This window comes from Terrapene carolina, unplaced genomic scaffold (assembly GCF_002925995.2).
Source record: "Terrapene carolina triunguis isolate 2854851 unplaced genomic scaffold, T_m_triunguis-2.0 Scaffold85, whole genome shotgun sequence".
Taxonomy (NCBI): Eukaryota; Metazoa; Chordata; order Testudines; family Emydidae; genus Terrapene; species Terrapene triunguis.
Genome location: NW_020664436.1, coordinates 3,641,545 through 3,664,731, shown reverse-complemented (window position 1 = coordinate 3,664,731; position 23,187 = coordinate 3,641,545). Strand labels below are relative to the sequence as shown.

At 43.0% G+C, this 23,187-nt stretch overlaps 1 protein-coding gene across 1 annotated transcript in view; it reads left to right on the top strand.

Moving 5' to 3' along the window:
- Positions 1–15,695: 15,695 nt before the first annotated feature.
- The window catches only part of DAAM2 (dishevelled associated activator of morphogenesis 2), a 214,619-nt gene continuing 207,127 nt past the window's right edge, over positions 15,696–23,187 (top strand). Inside the window, exon 1 of the mRNA XM_029911034.1 lies at positions 15,696–15,825. The gene's annotated coding sequence lies outside the window, so the exon portion shown is untranslated. The remainder of the gene's footprint in view (positions 15,826–23,187) is intronic.

The window sequence follows — 23,187 nt, the reverse complement described above, 5'->3', positions numbered from 1 at the left end:
TGTCCCCTGATGGCAGCCATATTTTTGGCTAGGGCTGCGTGGAACACTGAATGGCCCTAGAGGTGGCCATGGTCCCCTCACTCCCTGCACATTGGCAAGTGTTGGCAGGAGAGTGCTGGGAGGCCCTGGCCAGACCTTTTTAAAGATGTAGCAATTCCCATTGCTCTCATTACTATCCTTCAGCAACCAGGAGGCACTATGCCTTACAAAGAAAATCACACAAGTCTGGAGTGTTCGGTTTGGGCCCCTCTGGACAACAAGTTCAACATGGTTCAGAGCTGGAGTGGGGGCAGGGGCAGAAAGATGGGTTTTATATTTATATAAAATATAAAATCTTTTATATTTAGCTGAGTTTTCCAAATGTTGAGGTCTGAGATGAGCTTCTGCCAAGCCTCCGGGCATTCCTCTGAGGCAGGTGTTATTATCTGTATTTTAGTGAAATGGAGTCCGAGACATGCATTGACTTGCCCCTGGCCATATGGAAATTCACAGATAGAGTCAGGACTGCAACTTTGTTACTCAGGAGCACACAGATGAGTGGTATGTACTGCACCTTTAAAAGGAGAAGATACCCTCCCCATACTTGCTGCAAATGCAGCTGCCCTTGTGTTGAGATGCAGCCTGCTGCAGAGGAGACACACACACTGTGCTCTGTCTCTTGCTCTTTCATTAAGATTTTGTTCTTGTTTTGATTTTCATTTAATATAAAATAAAGGTCTTCATGATGACTGTAAATATATTCAATGTACTGTATGTATTTCATGATGACTGTAAAAATGATGCTCGTATATAAAAAGTCTATTGGTTCTTGTGATTACTGCTCCTCCAGTAGAAACCAGTACAGACCAGTAGAAACTGATAGAGACTGAATGAAGAGTTTCTAAAACATCTAACCAAATTCCCTTGCTATACAGAGATGCGCAAAAATGAAAATGCTGGGATGATAAAGTACATGCAACTTTTGTGCCTTTCAAAAAGAGATTCAGTTGAGGTTCACTCTGGAGTTTTGACCTAAATTTCCTGTCTGTTCTTAGTTTATCTGAATACCTTTGCCCATCCCTATATGTCAGCCATAACTGTTTGTGTCAACTTCCCCATGGCCCTGCACAGAGTGTGCAGGCCCTTTCCTTTAAAGCCCTGAGAATTTACATAACCCCAGAATTGTAGCAATGTGAAATGTGGCTCTGGTTACAATAACAAGGATTTAGGGAACGCAGAGAGAGATTGGAACTGCAAAGGCATAAAAGCAAAACAAAACCAAACCCTACATGCTGTTTTAATTTTCAGCAGCCACGTGAGAACTGTCCTCTGGTTTCTGGCTATAAATAAATTGCTGCCGTCACAGGAAGATGGAAAACAAAACAATTTGCATTCCTCCCAAATTTTCTTAAGGTTATAAAAAAAGGAAAGGTAAATGTTTCTTAAGCAAAGTATGTCTGTGCAGAGGAAGGTTTAATTAACACTCAAGGGGACTGGCATTTGCATCAAGTGAAGAAGTTGGACATTAATCCTCTCCGCCCCCTGCCTCCCTGCCAATCCTCCCAAGCAAATCACTTAGAACTGACTGTGGATTTAAAACACAATGCCATAGTGGTGTGGCTGCTAAGGATGCGGAGGCCTACTGTCCCAGTAGCAGTTTAGGCAGGCACAATGCCTTTGAGAGTCGTGCCTGCTGCTAGCCCCTGTTACAAAGCACAGCCTACCTCTTCTGGCTGGTGCTCTGCTGGAGAGGTGGGACCTTGGTCCCACATTTGTCCCACCCCTTCTATCTCCTTTACAGAATCTAATGCCTCTGCCAGTACCAGACTACCTGGGGAAGCAAGGACCAGGACTGTGAGTGGCTCCTCTGCAGAGACATGAGAGTGAAGGGAAGGGTCCTTGGGCCCTCTCCCCAACCATGTGCATTTATGCAAAGTCAGGCACAATCTTACCCTTACGTTTTTCAGAGACAGCTTCAACCATAGGCTGAATGGAAGACCAACTGAAGTGCTAGCAGATATGCACTGACTCGGGGAGCGAGGGAGTTTTGCTGCAGTAAGAAGCTGCCCAAACAGAAGAGCTCTCTCCTCTGAAAATCCATCCGTTGGGTGTGGGAAGTGGGATAGGAGATAGCTAGACCTAGAACACCCTTGCTCACCAGAAATTGATCCCAACAGTTAAGGCTACAAGAAGAGGCTTCCCAGAAGACTTTGTACAACAGGAACCCATTCAAGGACCACAGGCTTTAGGAAAGGGCTGGATGACCAGGAGGCAAGTCCTCCATCATAGCAAAGGGGCAGGGAATAGAAATGTGGCTGAGCTGGGATGAGACAGGTTAAGAGATGGGGGATCAACTTAATGTCTTGGACAGTGGAACAAAAATATTCTTTATATATTGTACTTATGGCCAGTGCACTGTACTGGAAATTAGTACTGTTAGGAAGAGGCAAGCCAAAGAGATAGCCTTTGAATTCAGATCTGGATTAGGTACGGACAAGGGATCAGGCTCCATGGCAATGACATAGGGGTGGGTTGGATCTGGGAATTTCAGTAAAGGGGCAGGATAGGAAGAAGGTCAAATATGAAGCTCTGACTTTGGTGTCTCTACTGTTAATGGACCTTCCTGTACCTTCCTCCTCATCAACACTTGGCTGAAAAGTCATCAATACCTTCTCTTTATAGCATTATGAATGGGTGCTGTGGCAATTACTATGCTGTCACAAATAAAGGACTCTGACTTCAATTCAAGAATACAAAACAAAAACAAATGAACTTTTAAGAAACAAGGTTACTGTTTTCATGCAAATGTCCCCAATAATGAAGAAAATCTGAAGAAGAGAAATACAGAGAGTATTGTATAATGTACAATTTACACTTATACAAAGCACATTCTACCCAAAGATCTCAAAGTGTATTACAATGTATTAGCCCCATTTTACTTATGGGGAAAACAGAGCAAGAGAGAATTAGGGGTATATTTTTAGAAGAGTTGAGGCCAAGTGTCCTTGTTTTTGAGGCAGAGGGACAATTTGAACCCACATTTTGCAAACACAAAATTAATAGTGAGCACAAATGTGAATATTTTCACCAGTAACTACCCAGTTTTCCCTCACAGCTTGATAGCTGGGAGTACAAGTACTTAGATTTGCATTCACAATTCAGCTGTGGATATAAAAATGCTGGCACACATTTTGCAGGTGCAAATTACTCTTGCCCTTCTGAAACGTTATCCCTGTGTGATTAGCCCAAGGTCATGCCTAGAGTCAGTGGCAGAACTGGGTACAGAACCTCTGTAGTGTGATCTAACACTAGATCATACCTCCTCCCACAGAAGTTTGGTTCTAAATGAAATGTCTCAATAAGCAGTGAGTGTCTCTTTAAAAAAGGTACTGTAGTCTTTGCAGCCAGCTAGATTCAGCAATAGAAATACTAATGGATATTGTTCTAGGTGAAAATCTAAACAGAGGATTTTAACTCTTGCTATAAAAATAGGGAATGTGTTCTTATACCAATGAGACAGAGAGTGAGTGAATGAATGCAGGTGTAAGGTGCTATAAAGTTTTTATTTCAATGTGTTTGGGGTGACCACATTACTCATAAGTGGTTGGATCATGGGTGGGTTATGCAGGTCATCCCAAATAAATGCCAATAAAATGCTTTGACTCCCCTCACATCGTGAAGGATCTTATTTATACCATTTTTTTCTTTTTTCTTAGCTGTCCCTTCCTCCCACCCCCCTTTGAAGTACATTACTACTATGGGAACAATGTCACTAGTCAAGACAGGGCTTAGATTCAACACCAAGTGGAGTATAAAGCCAGTCTGTATAATAGTTTAAAATCTGTAGTGTGACCCATAGGACTTTACATGATGATTATTTTGACCACATATGTGGTTTTAATAAATATAAGTGAATTGAATGGCTCAGGCACTCAGGCTGGATCCAGCAATGTATTTAGTTACCCATCCCCCAGACTTAAACATCTAAGCTCCAGTTTTAGGCACCACCACAATCCACAGTGACAGAATCTGCATTTTGTGTCTTTGCTGTCCCTATCTTTTCCCTTTTGTGTGTCACAAAGTGAGCTGAGCCTTTAAGCGAGTGTTGGGTTCAACCTCAATATGACTAGTTTACCTCGCAGTCCGGGTGTCATGTGATGGAAGTGCATGACTAGGAATCAGGCCTGCTGGGGAATATAAGGGCAGCCTGAATTCAGTCAGTGAGGCTCAGGGTTTTAAGAGTGTTTAATGCTTATTGAAATTAATAGCAGTTGGGTGCCTACATACCTTTGAGGCTCTGGGCCTGCGAGTATGTTGGGGAGAGTTCTGCAGGGTGTCTGTGGGGAGGAATTGGGAGAACTTGGGAGATAAACCTGTAGGAGACTTAGGGTTAGAGAAGACCTGGGAAGTCACTTTCTACACCAATCAGATGGAAAGGCCGGACTGGAGCTATCTGCCATGAGGGGCAGGGGCCAGAAGCCTTAAGAGATGTATATGGCTTATATGTCAATGTGGTGAAAGGAATACCAGGGAGCAGGACCTCAGAATGGGATGGAACTATTGAGCCAGCAAGGGGCTGAAGAAACTGTAGAGTTGAGAAAAGACTGGCTTTGGTTTAAGCTGACATTTGAACTGTGATGTGGTTTTAATCAATTATAGAATCCCAAGAAAGGGGTGCACTTGAATGACATGGGTCCCTATGTGCGGTTATTGGGGAGCTCATGAAGGGGAAACTGAGGCAGTGGAAGGGCCTGATGATAGATTGGATGAGCCCTGCTACCTTATGGCTCTTCAGTGTACCTTAGGATTGAGGTAGCAGCAGCTGGTGCATCTTAGACCAGTTTCCAGTGGCCCAACGTTCACCTCACAAAAGCTGTCGTCACTACTGTCAATTGTACAGAGGCCCAGGACTAAATGGGCCATGTAGACTACTCTGTTATTTTACCTGAGGGGAAGTCACTAAAGGGCAAGATTAGGAAGTGTGGTGGGGTGATCTGGAGCGGAACTGGTAGCATTGCTGTCTGTACTGTATCAGTTTTGAGGTTAAATAGAGGACTTCTGTCTCTAGAGTTTTTAATGTGGCATCTTTCACTAGCACCAAATTCTCACAGAAGTGGAAAAAAAATGGGCTTGGTTTTCCACTGCATTGATATAAGGCCATTAAAATCAATGGAGTTATACCAGTGTAGAGCTGGGGTAATGAAGGGGAGAATCAGGCCCTATATGTCTGCAGTCTCCAAAAGGTTAACATTATTGAGAATTATGTGAATGCACCCATGAGAGAACAGACTCCTACGACTTTAATGAAGTTTCTCTTACAACTGTTTAGTGAAATACCATGGGAACAGAACAAGGAGAAGGTCACTCTGATGGTATTTCTAAGAATGGCAATAGTGCAGCAGCATTCAGGGAATGTCTTGGAGCAGAATGATTTGGCTTCTTTTTTTTTAACAGAATAAACTGATTAATAAAAAAAATAATTTGTAACAGAACTTTAGGGCTTCTCTTGAATAATGGATACAAGCATTCATCTGTCTACAGTAGCTGATACCTATAAAGCCTAAGACAGACAGACAGACAGAGCCAACTTTTCTGCACCCATCTATTAAATAAACAACTTTGTCTATGTTAAACTTTTCATGCAGATTATCTTTTTCTTCCTCTCAGTATTTAAGATCGTTTCACCATACTGAAGGTTGGTGGCTAAATGGATTGAATAAAAGGTTGTCCCTGTCACTGTAGCTACTGTAAAGATCTTGGTGATGTTTCTGAGGTGCTCAGATAGGGCTTGATCCTGCAGTGTGCTAAACTCTCGGGCCCAAACCAGCAATACATTTAAGCATATGCTTAACTTTAAATACATGAATAGTCCCATTAAAATCAATGGAATTATTAAAACATTTAAAGTTAAGCACGTGCTTAAATAAGCTGCTGGATCAGGGCCAAACTGATCAGAACCTTGCAGGATCAAGCCCCTCACTGCAGTGATGGGGGTCATGTGAGAACCTAGACAGAAATGCGATTTTTGTAACTTCTCTTGGAAGCAAATGAATCAGTGTACTTTCTACAGCAACAGAACACTAGGGGGACCTAGTTATTTGTAATTATTTCTCCAGCAGAACACCACCACTGTCATAAAAGCTGCACTAAATCACCTGAAGGTGGGTCTTTCTTACACTGATGCCATGCAGTCCTGAACTTAATGTACAGACCCCAAACAAAGAGAGTGAGGAGAGGAAAACAGGATCTGTAGGGATAACCCAGGTTAGTTCTGATTTGCCTTTTTTTGCCGGGGGGGGGGGGGCGGGGAACGACAGGAGGGGGAGTTATTTATTTATTTGTTTTCTTAAATGTGTATTATATTATCTGCAGTGAACATCTTGTCTACTATAACCAAATATGGGGACTCATTACAGGATGGTTTTCCACTCACCCGTTACAGCAAGCTTGAAAGTTGTAGTGCGGACAGGGTCTAACAATATTCCAGCAGTTGGGATCTACACTACAATTTTTAGCCCTGTTGTAGCTAGGCCTGACGACAAGTTTTGTAAGTTGGTCTTGGTAATAATTGTATTGAAAACGGGAAGACTTTTAGGTTGAACTTTCTCTTTTAATTTAAGGAATAAGAAGAGAAGATCCTTTCTGGCTGACTTGCTTGATTCTGTGGATATTAATATTTTTCTTGTTTTGACTCACCATGGACTCCAGTGCAAACAAAACACTCTCTTAACTCCTTGGGACAAGAGCTGCCTCTCCTCCATCTTCTTCCTCAATTAAATTTAAAATCTTACAAGGCTTTTGGTTTGTAGGGAGGAGGCTCTGTGGTGTTAATAGGGCTGTGCACTCACATTCTGCGTAAACTGTAATCAATGGTAAAGTCTTGGAATTTGTATTGGCATTTAGGTTTTTTATGGTGTTTGCAGGAGTCTTCTAAGGGGCTGAAATAACAGGACATCTACTCTTCTCATGCTGTCTCCATCATCCAGGAACAGAAATGTTGTGAAAGGAAAGGGACTGACTCTATGATTCCTGCATCTTGAGATGTCATTTACACAGTGCAACGTGGGTGTAAAATGCTACCAGATTAGGATGGTACTGACATTACACAGGTGTGAATGACTGCACAAGGTGTAGGTGCAATGGTGAATGAGGCCCCAGGACTCAGGCTTAATCATGCCCCCATTGAACTGGGCAGTAAAGCTACTAAAGGCTTCAGAAAGAGCACGGTCATGCCCTTTGTGTTCTTTTTACCCCATCATGCTCCTATAGGCATTAAAAAACCCAGAACGTGACTAATTAATACGATTAAACACAAGGGGCCCAACTCAGCTCCTTGAAACACAAATACTAGGCTCAGCTCACAGCTCCAATTGCTAATAGTTTTCACCTAGTTTCCATGAGTGGTAAAGGGACATGTTTACTTTCCATCCCTATTAATAATTAGCACGATACATCTTTAAAGTGCTTTACCAAAGGTAAGTAATTCATCATGATTGACACCATGGATCTTCTCTCAGGCAATTGATTTCTCCTCCTGCACGGGTAGTATTCCACAAGCTAATAATGGTTCCAGGCGTCTGCTCCACAGATGAGTGTGAATCTAGGCCCTGATTCTCACTCTCTTATCCTAGTTTTAAGCCAGTGTAACTGTTGATTTCAACAGAGGTGCACTGGTATAAAACTGGTCTACCAGAGTAGAGAATCGGGGCCCCTCTCCTAGATAAATGTGTGCTGCTCTCCTGAAACATACTGAATCTCCTACTGGCTCACATTGCCACTGATGGAACTAAGTCTTGCAGGGTCTGGGTGTGCCTCTCTTCTTATCTCAGGTCGTGTCTACACTACAGGCACTACCGTGGCACAGCTATGGTGCTGTAGCAATGCCACTGTAGTCCTGTAGTGTGGACACCTCGTACAGTGATGGAAGGGGTTTTCTTTGTCACTGTAGGAACTCAACCCCTCTGAGTGGCAGTAGCTAGGTTGACAGAGGGATTCTTCCATCAGCCCAGCCACGTCTACCCCAGGGGGCTAGGCCAGCATAGCTATGGCTGTGAATTTTTCACACCCTTGAGCAACGCTGGGGTGTCGATCTAAATTTTAAATGTTGACCAGGCCTCAGTCAGCCCCTTCACCAAATATTAATGTAGGTTTTTGTTTCTGGAGCTACGCAGTCTCACTGTTAATCACTTGTGTACCACTTAGTGCCTCACTGCATCATTCCTAATGCACTAAAAGTCATCCTGACAAGTATAGCAAAGCCACTTTAAATCCCTCCTTTCTCCTCCCGTCCACCCCTCAAGATCAAGCAGCTTTTCAAGTGAACAACTCAGCACCCCTTGCCTAAGAGCATGGAGCCACCTTTCCGTAGGAACGTTGTCACATTTCCAGGACTCCTAAGCATACAGGAATTCCTGTAAGGAAAGCCAAGTGTTCTTCAGGAAAGTGTGTGTCACAGAGTAGGACAATTTCTGTGTGATGGGAAGTCATGCCATGTCCAGGAAAATCAGGGTAGGTTAAATATGGCACAATAGCAAAAACTGATGAAGAGCTTGGCAGCAGAGTGGTTTGAGAATAAATGTCATTTATCATCCATTGCTATAATAAGATCAGCTTCTTTCCTAGTAGATTACAGCCTCTTACTAAGGGATCAGTTCTGCCACTTAAATTGCCTGTAAATGCTACAGAATATTAGTATTTAGAATTTACATGGCACACTGTACCCACATTCACTAACTAATCCTTCTAACATTTACACAAAATAGGGACATAGGCAGGTATTGTTGTCCCCATTTTACAGAGATTTTTAAGTAGCTTGCCAAAGATCAGAGAAGGAGTTACTGGGCCAGTAACCTGCTTCAGTTACTCTCAGATGATGCAAAGCAGATAGAACCCTGATATATCTGGCTACTTGGGAATTCCCTGTGACTGGAGAGGAATTCCTGGGTGGTGTGAGGATGGTAATTAGCTCTGCTACATGCTCTGCCCCCAGTATGGTGGGGGGTAAGGTCAAGCAATAGGACATGTGATTGGAGCACCTCTAAGTTCCCTGGCTGTTTGAACAGCATCTTAGAGGTCATAGAGAGCTGGGTATAGTTTACAGCAGCCCCGAGATTGCTCTAAGTCACACTCTAGGCCAAAGCTTCCCCTGACCAGGGAGGAACAAAGGCAGCTTAAAGCCATCTTTTCTTCCTCCTCCAGTGGAGCTCAGCTAGACCAAAGGATCTTCCCCAGTGTTTGAGCCAAGACTAGGAATGTCCTCCAATCCAGGGATAAATTATTTTTCTCGGTTCTGTAGTGAGATGCCCTCAGACACTTCATAGGTTGTTGCTTCTTGTTTTCATGGATTTGTTGATTTGACTTGACTGCCAGATGCTGGGACTGGATGACAGTAGACAGATCACTCGATTGCCCTCTTCTATTCATTCCCTTGAAAGTACCTGGCATTGGCCACTGTTGGAAGACAGGATACTGGGCTAAGATGGACCACTGTTTCTGACCCAGTATGGACATTTTTATGTTCTGTGTTCATGTACATTAGGTTTCAGTTCCTTCTTCACATATACTGCGGGGATATTCCTGGAAGTCACTGGGCACTGTGTGCGCATAGCTGGGAACTGCATTAGTCTCTTAGGCCCAGAGTTTTAAAGGTATTTAGGCATTGCTGGGTTCAGTATTACAATACTTAACTGATTTAGGAGCCTAAATCTCATTTTCAAAAGGCATTTAGGTACTTAGGAGTCCAAATCCCAATGCCAATCTCTTTTTCTGGGAGGGAGGAGAATATATAAATGAAACAAGCACACAGCAATGAGGGGGTCACTAGAGCGGTGCTCTGTTTCACAAAGCAATGATCTGTGCTTCACTAACTTTGAAGCAGAAGTAAAGTCTGAGCAGCTGTAATTCAACTACAAGGGAAGCGTAACAGGGAGGCTTGCCCCTTATGGGCTGGAGCTAGCCAACCCTGATTATGGAATGAGGCACACCTGGGTTGAATCAGGCAATTCCCTATAAAGGGCAGAAGCTGGCCCCAGTGAAGGGGGAAGTGTAGGTGAGTAAGAAAGGGTGCTTATTGAGGAGAGCCTGAGATCAGGGGGGTTTGGGAGAGACTGGAAAGGCCCTGGGCAGGCAGGAGGAAGAGAAATCTTGTGTTATGTGGACTTGGTTTGGAGATGTTGAGTGTTATATGCAATTTGTTTTATATGTATATACCTGGTCCCCATGGTGGAGTATTTTTGACCAAGGAAAAACCTGAAGGCAGCTTCTATTTGAACAGTCCAAGAGGGGAAACTGAGTCAGCCTGCCTGTAGTATGCCCCTATACCATGAAGGGGTGCATGGGAGGTGGTGGACCCAGTTACAGGAAGCAACTAAGGAGACAACTTACTTTTAGGACGATTTAGTTTTCCCTCCCTCCTAGCTAGGTCACCCCCAGCTTTGTTCCTCCAATAGTTGGGAAACTTTTTTCCACTGGCTAAAAATAAAAGGCTGCTTTTAACCCCTTCCCCAGCTGCTCTAGTAGTGCCAGCTCTGCTTTCCCCTCACTGCTTTCCCGCTCAGCTGACTTAGTTCACGCAGAGCCCACTTACAAAATCTAAATAGCTACAGAATAAGAGGTTTTAAAAGGGGTCTGGAAAGGGAGGAGATTAGAACTTAGAGAGGAAGCTGCAATGTGCCATCTACAAGAAGGCCCAAACCAATACCCCAGATCCAACCAACCCTTTGGATCCGGATCTGAACTTGGTGTTTGGCTTGGCCTGAACTTCTATGACTGGCCAATCCCTAACCCTGGATTGAAATGTCCCCCAACTTTGGGAACATTCAGGTCTGGAGCTGAATGTTGTGGTTCAGGCCCTTCTGTGATGCCAAAGCAGACTTTAATTTAGCAGAGCAATATTTGGGCTAGTATCTTTGTGTTGGAGCAGCTGAGAGCCTCCCTTTGTAGTACTGTGAGGACTGGTACAAATAATTAGGTAGCTATTATATTGACTGGCTTTGAACAAAAGATGCTGTCCAGTTGTTGAGGCCCAGCACTTTGAATTACTTTACATCTGTTAGTATCTAGAGCTGAAAGTCCCTCCAGATTAGTATCTTTTTTTTTTTTTTAAATATTCATTGAGAAACCTAAGCAAACCTCCTCTCTTCATACTGGACCTGAAACAACAACAAATAACTTTTACTCTTCTAGCAGCAGTAGTTAACTAATAAACCCTCTTCCCACAGCATTCCAGTGTCAGTGGTGCTGCAGGTGCTCCAAAAAGGAAGTAAACCAACAAATCCATCTCCATTTCAAACTAACTTCATTAGAAGTATGCTCTGGGACAGTGTCTGACACACCCCATTATTGGCCAACTGGAAAACTACAAACCTACCAGTTCTGTTAATGCTTTAACTTTCCATCTTATAGAATAGCTGAGTCCAGCTCCAAATACCAACTGATTTAGAGGGTGCTCAGGTCTGAGATTTAGGTTTAATCCCTCATCGAGATGGGTCAAGGTGAAAAGTTTGAACCTGGAACTCAAGCCTCCCAAATTCAGGGGTATTTTGACCCTGATCCTGCACCATTAAAGTCAATGGGAGCAGGATCAAACCCTTAGATCTGGGTTTTGGATTGGCCCCAACTCTTCTAATTTAAAAAAAAGAAGAGTTCAGCTAACTAAATGAAGCTATACCAATGTCTGTATTGTCAATATATTTCTCAGTGCTGCCCTTCCCAAGGGAACTGATACTTCTGGTGGCAATATGGTGAAACATAATGCCACCCTCATTGGCATTGCCATGCACATTGGCAGTGCAGTACTAATCTTTCTGCATGTACTCAGCACAGCATAGCCAGGAGACACTCATAGCACTGCATGCCATTTTAGAAGGGGGACATGCAGAATCAGTCTCTGCAGAGAAGAGATTAAAATAAAGACTTGCTAGTTTTGTAGCCTGCAGTGATTGAGCAGTAAGAGGGTCACTGAGAGTTGGTAGCAGCCTGTGAGTGATAATGTGAGGCATGGCACTCAGCCCTGTCCGTAGAGCCGTGGTGTTTAATCTCCTTGCTGGTTGGAGCAGGGAGCCTGGCACTGAAGCTCCATTCACAATGGGCACCTTTGTTCTCAGATTAATAATGCCCCTGTCCCTTTGTTTTGAGAATGGATCGAACAAACAATTTAGATCTCCAAAGGCAGTGTGACATTTCACTGAAACTTTTGCAGAGCATTCAATGTGGAATCAATTATTTTTGTGTCTGGCATAACTGACCATCTTAAAATGTCTATTCTCCCTGACTTTTACTTTCCTTTTGCTATGGATCCAACAGAACTTTTACTACTTTCACATTTGACATGATCCTGTTGCTTCTTCTCTATCTGGAGTAATAACCCCTTGTTTGAGCCATCAAACCTGATTACTAAGGAAATGATCATAATGCCCTCAATACCGGATTGTGATTTCGGGCTGGGAAGCAGCAGGAACAGCTGAAAAAGTAAGAAATATGGGTTTAAATCCTGATGCCACTGAAGTTAATGGGTCTATGATTTCACTCACATTCTGTTATCCTAAAAATACATGAATAATATAGATTCTGTTATCATAGTACAGAGCCTGAAATGTATAGTTTTGGACCCAATCCTGCACAACCTAAGTAGTTCCTTGATTTCTTTGTTGACCTCATTTGTTTTATACTGCGCCCTTACATTTCTAAGAAAGCTGCTTATCTGCAGAGGTGACTGCTATGTTGTGAGACAGAGTTTGTGAGTTGCATGTTAGAGGGAGACACGCACACTGTGCTCTTGCTCAGAGATGCCTTTCCTAGGTTTTATTATTGCCCCTTAATCTAAAATAAGTCATTCCTCCTGAAAGTATATGGTTGCTGCTTGTGTATTGACAAATATCAATGGGGATACTCCTGGGAGTAAGGGCTGTAGGATTGGTCATCGTCTTGCTAAACAGAACACTTCTCAGTCTTCAGGGAGGCAACAGGAGCTCTTAATAGCCAAACTCTGTCTTCTATAGCTGCTTTCCTCCAAGGCTGTGAAAGCACTTTACAAATATGAATTAACTCATCCTCACAACACCCCAGTGATGTAGGTTAGTTTTAAGGTATCTATTTTATAGTTGGGGAAACTGAGTCACGGCAGAAGGTTCCCCCCCCCCCCAGTGTCATATGTTGAGTTAGTGGTAAAGCTGGAAACAGAAAGCAGAACCTTTAAGTCCCAGTCCTTTTCTCTAACCATTAAGTGCCATTTCCCCCATGAGTCCTGATCTAATCACCAGATTACGATCTATTAATAGAACAGCCAGATCCCACATTTGGATGCTCAAATCCATGCTTAGGTGCATAAATGTTGGAAATGGAGAAGACCTACCGGATCATCCAGTCCCTCTCCCTGGGGATAGTGCAGGATTGTCCCCTACAGGACAGTTTCTGGTGTTTTGCCCAGTCTAGTTGTAAAAGTGCCTTGTAGTGGAGCCTCCATCCCTTCTCATGGGAGATTACCCCCTTCAGTACTGTAATTCTTCTCCATCTTTGGTGTCCATCCCCATCAAATATTTGTACATGGCAATGTTCCTGCTCTGCCATCTCTTAGTCAAGCGCTCTGTACCTATTTCACACAGCTGTGTGCTGAACTGAGAGTCCAGTGGGGGATTTGGATAACCTGGTTGGGTCCCTATGATCTCTTGTTTCCCTCTCGTAAGGAGCAGACTGAGATGCAGTTTCTTTTGTAAACACACAGCATAGGTACGGTACAAGGTGCCAAGATGAGAAGGGAGAATGTTAGTAGCACACGGACCTGCCTAACCCATGACTTTAGCCAGAAGCTTCAGGTTTTTTCCAGCCTCTCTGCTAAATCTCTGGCTCCAGGCCCTCTGCCCTCTACCTTGGGTCTCCCTGCCTTCTCCCCTTGTTAGTCAATCAGTGCCTTTCATGCTCTCATTTCCTCTCCCCCCCACTTACCTCCAATGAGATCTCAAAGGGAGATAGGGGAGGAGTCTTGAGCTGGGCACACTAAACAGGTGGTAGGGGAAGGGGAAGAGCAGTAGCTGCTGAAAAGTGCCTAGCTTGGAGGAGGGAGAGCTGAGGGGCGGGGAGAAGGGGACTAATGGCATTGGGAGTGGGAAAAGTAATAGACAAGGATATGAGTGGAAGGAGAGGACTAACACACTGGTGTGGAGACTGGGATATGGGAAGGCTTTTTCCCCCTCTGAGTAACTGATGCTAATGTAATGTATAAATCATATACACTTTCTCCGGCATGCAGCCAAGGCTGGTAGCAGAGCTCATGCTAGAGGAACGATGATGGGCCCTGGTGGCTTAACACATGGCTACTAGTGCCGAAGTTCATAATTTCATAGTGTGGTTGGATAGCTTCTCCACTCGCAGTGCAAGAACACACCTTCCCTCTGGTTAGCTGGCATCCACTGAGCCCATTTGTGAAGAGTCTGAGTCTGGGTCGCTAGTGCCCAGCATCTTTTGTAATTGTCACCATTGTGCAAAATGGGTGTGAAATGCTAACACTGCAATAGTTGTGTTGTACGCCCACTGTGTGCTAGAGCAAATGACTGCGCAAGGCACAGGGCAGCCGTGAATTGGCCTCACTTTTTCATCTAACTGGTTCTTTGAAGGTATTGCTTTTTTCAGGTGATGTTGCTTTTTCTTTCATTGTAATATGTCCTGCCTTTTTATGGCTCGATCAGAAATTTTTGAATGTATTTTTTTCTTGTAATGTGTTTTGGTTGTTATTTAGTTATTGTAGAAAGAGTCCATGTTTTCCGTATACAAAGAGCAAACCCTGTACTTTCAGGCTGGATTACTGATATTTGTGATTAAGGAAAAGAACAAAAGAAAGGAAGGACAAACATAATCTCTATTTGGAAACATAGTGTTACTCTGTCTGTAACTTCCACTGGGGTTGGACTCTCAGCTTTGCCCCCTAATCAACAGAGGGAGCAACTCCTTCCATGTTAAGGTGTGGTACACTTAAAACACGCACATCTCCTGAATGGGAAGCTGGGGAGTAGAAAATCCCTTGGAAACAGTGGATTGCTACCAGACTAAAGTTATTTTCAGAATGAGTGAGAGTGAAGAAACTGGGAAATTATAGGTTTGCATTTGTTAAAATATGCTCTCTGCCCTACAAGGGAGTAAATACTTTTAAGGACAATGTAATGTGAGTCACTTGCAGCCATCCCTGATTGGATAACATGTATGTATATATTCAGCCATTCTTCACTTGGGTGTGTGTATGTGTGCTCTAGTGTTTAGATGAGGTATCTGGAGTTGGGACCCCTGCATTCTAGTCCCATCTCTGCCACAGATTTGCCAGGTGATGTTGAGCAAGTTGTCTGTATAATAATTCCTACCCGCCTTTGAAAAATGCTCTGACAGCCTTGAATAAAAGGCTGTGTGGAAGACGAAAGTCTTGTTGTTAATGAAGCATGTAGGAAACTATTTCATATCCTGATGGATGTCAGCCAGGTCTCAGACAATGAGAACACAACTCCTACCTCTCCTGGTCCAAACACCATCCCATTCGGGATTTTTCAAGAGTCTGTTCATTGGTATTGCCTGTCAAACTGGAGCTTGTCTCTTTAAGAAAGTGTAGCACAGTAGCAGAGGAAGGCCCTGCCTCCTAAAGCTTGTAGCACTGTAGCTGGGCTGTGGAATGGGAAACAGTTCTTGATCTTTATCCGAATACAGTGTACATACACACGCAGCCATCCCATCTGCAGCTCACGCAGTAACATCCAGCGTGGAGATCAGTACTCCTGCCTGGCTCTCTGACACAGGATGGACGTTCCTGAACACTGAGCTCAGCTGCTGTAAAAAGCAAGTAGGAAAACATACAGCTGGATAAAATTGGTAAGTCAAACTAAAGTCACATCCTCCTCTTTGGACTGCAGCTTTCAAGTCTCTTTATTTTTAATATTCTTTGCAGGCAGTTGGGTTTTTTATATTGTCTTCTGAACAGAGCAGCTGGGAAAACATGAGGGGAAAATAAAAATGTAAAGTAGATCTCGAGCATTTGTGCTTCTTTCTATTTTAAAATCCCTTTTCCACATTAACACTTGGCTGCAGGAGCTGGAAGGGGAAAGCCAGCAAGTGCTTCTGTGTAGTGGGGAGGAAGCTGGTAAGAGCTCTAATTGGCTTTTGTAGTGAGGATGGTTCAAGAGGGCGATCTTAAAAATCAAGGTGTTTGAAATAAAGTGACTTGTCATTTACTTTAAAAGGTTAAACATTTCATGTTCGGCAATTTTTAAAAAAAGTGCAGTTGACTGTGTAGTAGGGATAGATTGCTGTCAACAACATCTTCAAAAGCCATCAGATTTTGAAATACTTTTAAGCAAGTGGTGAATAGATGTTGATTCATTTCAGATAAAATATATTGGTAGATCTGGAAGGGTAGGCAATGACATCAAATGCCAATTTTCTCAGTGGCAGACAGAGGGCGGTGTTGCTGCATCTGGTGGTAATTCACAGTAAATTGGCCAGGGAAGTTGGTAAAACTCATTTGTGAACAACTTAATGGTGATAAACTGGCAAAAAATGATACATCTATGTGGCAACATCTACAGTATAGCATCCAAAGATAGGTGCATCTATTCAGTGGCCTGATTTTTTGTGCTTCAGGGGACAAAAGTAACAATTCAAATAATTAACCTACAAGAATAAAACTTCTGTCAATCAAATCCAAGCCTGCTTATAAAAATGAGATTCCAGACTCATGGCTGAAAGGAGTTAAATGTTTAATTGATGTGTTTTCTTGTGTTTTACCCACTGACACAACTTTTTGAGTACTGCAGAGAAATAGTGCTACACACCAGCTACTAAAGCAAATGTGCAAAATGTTGAATGGTGGTGGCACTTTGTTGTGTGTTGTGCTGCATATGTAGATTCAGCCTGGGTAAGGAAGAGGAAGGATGATGCCAAATCTAAAAGGTTTGTTAGAATATCTGACATATGCTTCTTTCAAGAAGATCTAATTCAGTGTTAACCAAGTTGCAGGTAGGAAGTTCAGCACTGAGTCTGAAAAGTTTGTCTCAAATATGGTCAAGTGATTAGTGCAGGGGATGGAGCCTTAGAACCGAGAAGTCCTGACTCCCCAATACCATTTCCATGTTTTAACCAAATATTGTCAAGTGATTAGGATTGGGGGGGGGCCAGGGGGGTGGGAGTGGCCATTGAGAATAGGTTCTGATCCCAGCTGTACCAGTTATGCTGCATTGTTCTCGACAAATCTCTTAACCATTCTGAGTCTCATTTTACCCCTCTATAAAATAAGGGTTAGAGCATATAATAAAATACCATATATACACATGGATGGGGTTTAAAAATACTAAGCTACCTTATAGGGGTGCGAATGTAAGTCTGAAATCCTCATATGACAGGCACTAGATAGGACCAAAATATTACTAAACTAATACAATTGTGTTAGAGAAGGGTCTGAGCTGCCCTATGCAGTTCAAAGGTAATCAAAGTGTCTGTCTGTATTGGGATCTGTGACTTTTGTACTGGTCTGTCTTGAGCTGCACGACTGTCTGGGGTTCCTAACTTTCACTTCTGCTACTTGATGTGGGGGTGGATTTACAGTCTCTGAATCCTCAATGTAAGCCATTATGGGGAAAGCGGATTAAAACAGGGTGAATGACTGTATGAAATCTGCTCATTCAGACACCCTGTGACCACACTTCATTGACTGTTTCAGTGCACTGTTCTGTGTGCTGGGGCGGTGGTGCACATGAGCCGCAGTCACATGGCTGAACTGCAAGAGGCTCTGAAAGAGTCATTAGGGGAGAGCATGTTCTTGGGGTAGTAGGTTTTCAGACACTAGGCAGGTAGTCAGTCATCCATGGATGAGAAGTGGGTACATGATGTAGTTTCCAAGGTAGGATTTTCCCCTAAATTTTCTTGTTCATTCTCTCTCTTTAAAAGATAATGCTGATTTGCTGCTTTCTCTAGTGGGCACAGGTCAGTTGTCTCGGTGCTGCTTACTTTGCATTTCAGTGATCTAGTTTTTTTTATCACTCCGCTTTAAACAATTTGCCTGATTGCATTACTTAGCTGGAGGTGTTGCTGTCCTACTGTCATTGTGTAGGATACTTGAGCCTTCTCAGGGAGGTAAAGGGGCTGCCACAAGTACTAGGTGAAGTGGTAGGTTACTTGACTAATCCCTGAGCAGGAAAGAAACCCTGAATGATTGGTTGCTAGGATGCCCTGGAGAAAATGTTGTCTTGTTGGCTTCACTACAAGGACTGAATCTCCCTCTGTTTAGGATTATTGATTCACCTCTATGCAACAGCAGCAACTTTCTCTTTCTGCTCATGAAACTTAGTGGTTGGTGCAGCAAGTTTAGTTGAGAATGTGGATAAAGCTATCAAACACTGGGGTGAATTTGCCTCCTGCTGACCTTCCTGCTAGCAGCCAGGCTGTTCACTTGCTGTGGGTGTCCATAACAACTTGATTTCTCTCTCTCCTCTGCTGACTACTGATTAGGTTAAATGATTATCAGCTGCATCTCCCTGTCTACTCTCTTGGTCCACATGACTGATTAGTACCTGTAGATGATTTTCATCCAGTTATTGTTTTCCAATTTACTAAATCCTCAGACTGAAGTCCCCAATTTATCCCTAGAATTGAAACAGTCCAGAGTAATTGACCCCAGCTACTACTTTATGTTCCATAGGACTCTACTTTAGGGTTTGCTTTATTTTGCACTAGGCATTTGCTCTAGGCACTGGGCTTCTCTACACTTAAAATGCTACAGTGCCACAGCTGTGCCCCTGTCAGTCTTCAGTGTAGACACTGGCTATGCCGATGGTAGAGGTTCTCCCATCAGTGTAGGTAATCTACCTCCCTGAGAGATGGAAGAATTCTTGTGTTGACCTAGTGCTGTCTACACAGGGATTTAGGTTAGTTTAATTACGCAGCTCGTGAGTGTGGATTTTTCACACCACTGACATAGTTAAACAGACCTAATTTTCTAGTATATAGCAGGCCTATGGGATCACATCTTACCCTGGTGCCTGCATAGCAGCATCATTATTTGCTATATGTGTGTGATTTCTGAAATTTGGAGATGCCCTTTCTGTTTTCTTAAACCTGGCACAGATAAAATGGGACTGCTTTGAATGTCCCCCCCCCCAGTTTTGATGCCTCTAGGGTCACCCATGCTGAACTCTTTCTGTAACAGCACAATACTTTTCTGTACCCTTCAAAGGATGCCCATGACCTTGGAGTTGCTATGAAGCCTGAACTCTTGTCTGACATTCAATTAAGCTGTCACTGACACCACCTTGTGAGTCTAGCCAGACTGAGACCTGTCATTACTATGCTAGTTGCTGACAGTTCAGTTCCTAATTATGGTTCACTTTTGCTCAGTGACTGGTAGGCTTTGTTTTGTAGGTCATCCAGTTTAAACTCTTAATGAAGAAGTTAGCATCTACCATAGTCTGCTTACTATATTTTTCCATAGCAGCCCTTCACTGAGAAGAACCTTGGCTTCCTGGAGAGCAGTAAGAGAACTGTAAGGTTTTTGGTGCTTACCTAACAGAGTTGGATCTGGCTTTGCTTTCTGCTGTTCATGTGATCTCTTGATTTCTTATTTACCAGGTTGCTCTCTTTGCAAGTTCCTGATACAAGTAGCTCACTTCCACCTCTTGGAGCCAGTATATCAATAGCATCTTGCTCTGCTCTTTAAGATCTGCTATCAGTTTATAAAACTGAATGGGATTGGTTTGATTTGGGTTTCTCTGTTTATATCAGTTTGGTCAAGCCCCTTTTATCCTTGCACAAGGGGTGCTTTATGACTATAAAGAAGAGTGAGTGAAGGATAGAAACATGGGATTTAGACTGTTCTAATTTTAAACATTGTAACACATGCGCATTTGAGGTCCCTTCCAGCCCAACATTTGTTTCTATGAATCTGCAGCACTACAATCTACTGGATGGGTTGTCAGGCCTGCTTATGTGTGTATTGTTGCCCTGTGTGAATGCACCTTTGCCCCAAGAGTGTCTGGAAAATTCATAGTGGAGGGAGCCTCCAATTGCTGGTACGCTTTAGGGGACCATCCTGAATTTAATGTATAATTGGCATGTGCTGCTACAAAACCATATTGACCTGCAGAGATGATGAAGGCCAGGAGATGAGATTAAAAGGATTTGGAGGCAGTGAGGGAAAGAGATTGAAGGGTTAGGTTCTCCCAAGAATAACTTTGCTGAAGATACCCAAATGCAGCTAGTCCTGACTGACCCCTCTGGATAGATTATATCAGACCTGCCAGTGCTTACATATGTCTGTGTCCTCTGTGGGGTTCATTATGCCATCTACTGGCTGGTATAGTGCAGCTGGTATTTAGTCATCCCTACTGGCAGAGCCTATGGTTCTGAGTTCTGTTCCTCGTCTCACATCTGTGCAGTTTCCCCAAGGACTTTAGTGTCTGTGGATGTATGATTGATTTTTTTATCATTTTGTTAGAGTTAAGCAACAATGAAAACTAGTCACACAACAAAGCTTTTAGCCACCCTAACATTTAACTAAATTTACAGGGACACAATGATGACCACCCAGCATCATTAAATAATCCTAGTCAAATAACTATGAACTCAGCCAGCCAATAAATCAAAGCAGCATGAAAGTCCCTCTCTTCCCCACTCCTTCTCTATTCCAGGAATATACTATCAAACTCCTCTCCCCCCCCCCCACCTCCAAACCCCTGTCAAATAAGTGGTGGCTTTGCAGCATGTCCAGAAGGTCATCAGGTTGAGACTATTTTGGACCAAGGTGACGAAGTGGGGGAGGGAGGACAGAGCGATTTCCAGAGTGTCTGGGGCCAATTGGAAACACCCTGTTGGAAGCCCCACTCCCTTTTGTGACAAGATAATTTCAAGAGACCAGAGATTATGAAGCATCCCCATTAAAAGGAAAAGCCTGAAGTGGTGCTGAGAGTCAGTGCCACCACATCTCTCAATTCCATCATTAGAAGGGGGAACTTAACTTTTTTTAGACTCCAATGTACCTTCCTCTCATGCTGTCCTGTTTATTATTTTAAGGTGTTTATGGCAGAACTGCTGATGTGTGAAGAGGAGCATATAGGAAATGTAACTAATGACTAAGTCCTTCATCGCTCATCATTTTCAGCTGCCTGCGCTCTTGTGTCTCTCTCCTCCTGGGTCTCATATTTGGTCTTTGGCAGGCTGAGTGGTGTGGGTGGGTGAGCAGGGATCACCTGAATGATCTCCCATATTATGTGATGCCTAATGCAATAGCCATGCATAGGAAGGTGGGCTAAGGACAAGCAGAGTCTTCTTTCTGATTTCCCCTCCGGCTTTTCCCATTGGTGTCAGAGGCATTGCTTCAACCTGGTGTTTTATAGTTTAACCAATGTTGCGTGCGTGCGTGCCTCATTATATCTAGCTCTGCAGCTTCTTTCTAAATGTATTGGGACATGTAACCTTACCTAGCTCTGGCTACTAAGAGGCATGAACATATAGCTGTGTTTGTTTTGAAATCCACTGAAAGTGCATGGAGAAGCACTGTCTCAGAGCTGAAATTACAATCTTTTCCAGCAGCTGATGGAGCCCAAGCACATGCCAGATGAAAAGTTCTTGTGTTATCATTTTCAGTTTATTAAAAAAATAAACCCTAACTCCCTTACAGAGGCAGTTTTATAAATACTGTATCTATCACTTCACCCTTGCTCTGACTGCCCTTGACTTAGGCAGTTGCAGAATATTGCAATGTGCTAGCAGGTAAAAGACATCAGACCAAGGTAAAGTAAGGAGTTTTTTCTCCTTCCACTTCTTGGGAGTTTATTTTACTAGAACTAAAACATTCTGACTAAAGAACATAAACTGGAAATTAAGAATTTGCTTATGAATGGTTTTTTGGGGAAAACATTTTAAAGGTGCAATTTTATCTACTGGTAGGCAAACAAAATATTTTATAGCAATCTGATTCTTTAATAAAATGAGAAGGGACTTGATTTGATGTGCCTCTCCCCGTGCTCTTCTCTTTCCCCCCCCCCCCAAGCAGTATTCACTTGAAAAGAAAGGTGCATGAGGAACTGGGGCCAGCATACCTCTATTGGCTCCCAAGTTAATCAATTAACTCCACTTCACTGGCTGGGAAACTTATCTTTCCCAAATCCTGGACAGCTTCACAAGTGAACATGGTTTTTTGTTTTCACATTTCATTTTTCCTTCTTCAAGTGAATTTTTCATTCTGGTAGAAGGTGCCAAACAGCCCTGAAGACTGAATTCCTCTGTTTATCCACAGAATCAGTGTAGCTTGGACAATAACAGGGTTAACTTCCACCATCCTGCCCTTTACCATTGTGTTCCCCCTGACCTACAGTACCAAGAGCCTCCTTCAGTCTCCCTATTCAATTTCATCCTTTGCCAGCAACAGGGCAATTAGTTACAATTGTGATGGTAATTAGATTGTGGGCTGTTTGGATCAGGGACCTTGTTTGCCTATATGTGACTTGCTAATACTCATTGGGCCCTGGGTGCTACCTTATTACAAAGAATAAGTAATATTGCCATCAAATTGTGGTAAAAGCCAAGAGGCTGAATCACAACTTTAGGACAAACTGAATTTGTTGGGGTGATTTCTTTTTTCAGATTTAAAAGTTATTACTTTAAAGCATTTTTGCAAATTATGCATTGATACCTGTAGGTATTTATTTACTACGGCCAATGTCTCTGAGCTATTTTATATATATATATATATATATAAAGCATTGTCCTATTAAATATAATATAGTCCTAACAAATTATAGATTTAATTATCTAATGTTCTAAAGAATTTTTAAAATTGAAGTTACTTTTCACTCTTTATGCTGCTAGTTTACTAGCTGCATCAGTTTAGAAAGAGAAACAAACTCGATCAGTTTTATTACTTGTCAGTTTCACTATCAGTCTTTCACACACTAACACATGCACTGTTCCAGTTGGAAACACTACAGGGATATATTTACATCCAAACAAAAAATTTTCATTAAAAGAAAAACAAATCATGATATCACTTCTATTTATTTTAGATTTTGCACATAAATGTTGGGCTTAAGGCAACCAGACGGTGTCAGGGCCGGCTCCAGGCACCCGGCACCCAAGCTGGTGCTTGGGGCGGCACCTGGAGAGGGGCGGCGCGGCGCTCCGGCCGCCGGGGAGCTCGGGGCCACAGCCGGGCTCGCCGCCCTCCAACCGGCACTCTGGCCGCCCCCC